Genomic DNA, 685 nt, shown 5'->3' with positions numbered 1-685 from the left:
AATTTATTCTAAGAAATTTTCTTTTGGAGCTGCTTATTTTTCTCCTCCTAATATTGGAAAAATTGTTTCATCAATATGACAATTGACAAACTTTATTATGAATAAATCTTATATTGATAATTTTAAATATTTAATTACAAATGGAGATTCGTATCCAACACGTATTCGTAACCTCCTTTGAGGACCTATCTTTGTGCATTGTGGTGAAGCAATTGAAACATATACTGCACATCCAAAAATTCTTAGATGGAAAATATTTAGTTCCTGACCATAAAACAATTATATATGAAGAATTTATAATAACTCGTTTGGCCTGATGTATACAAATGCTGCTATATCCAAAATAGAATGCCCCCAAGCGATCATTGGGAGTTTAAATTTCATAAGTAATGGCCTTAGAATCAATTGAAAGTATTTAATAAATGATTTTGTTAGACCATTTTGTGTATAAACATAAGCAACAGGCTGTTAAATAGTTACTTCAACTATTATGCAATATTAAAGGCTTGAGATCTAAATCCACCAGCATTGTCAAAACAAATAATCTTGATTATTTACTAGAAAAATGTGCTTGCAAACGAATGATTACAAATGTCAAATTACAAGCTGATAATAAGCGCACATGTGACAATCTAGTCAATGCATCAATTAAAATCGTAAAATATCTAAATGGTTCACATGGTGG

This window comes from Theobroma umbraticum, unplaced genomic scaffold (genome assembly GCF_002168275.2).
Source record: "Theobroma umbraticum cultivar Fairchild unplaced genomic scaffold, ASM216827v3 scaffold_228.0, whole genome shotgun sequence".
NCBI lineage: Eukaryota > Viridiplantae > Streptophyta > Magnoliopsida > Malvales > Malvaceae > Theobroma > Theobroma umbraticum.
This window is presented reverse-complemented; position numbering follows the sequence as displayed.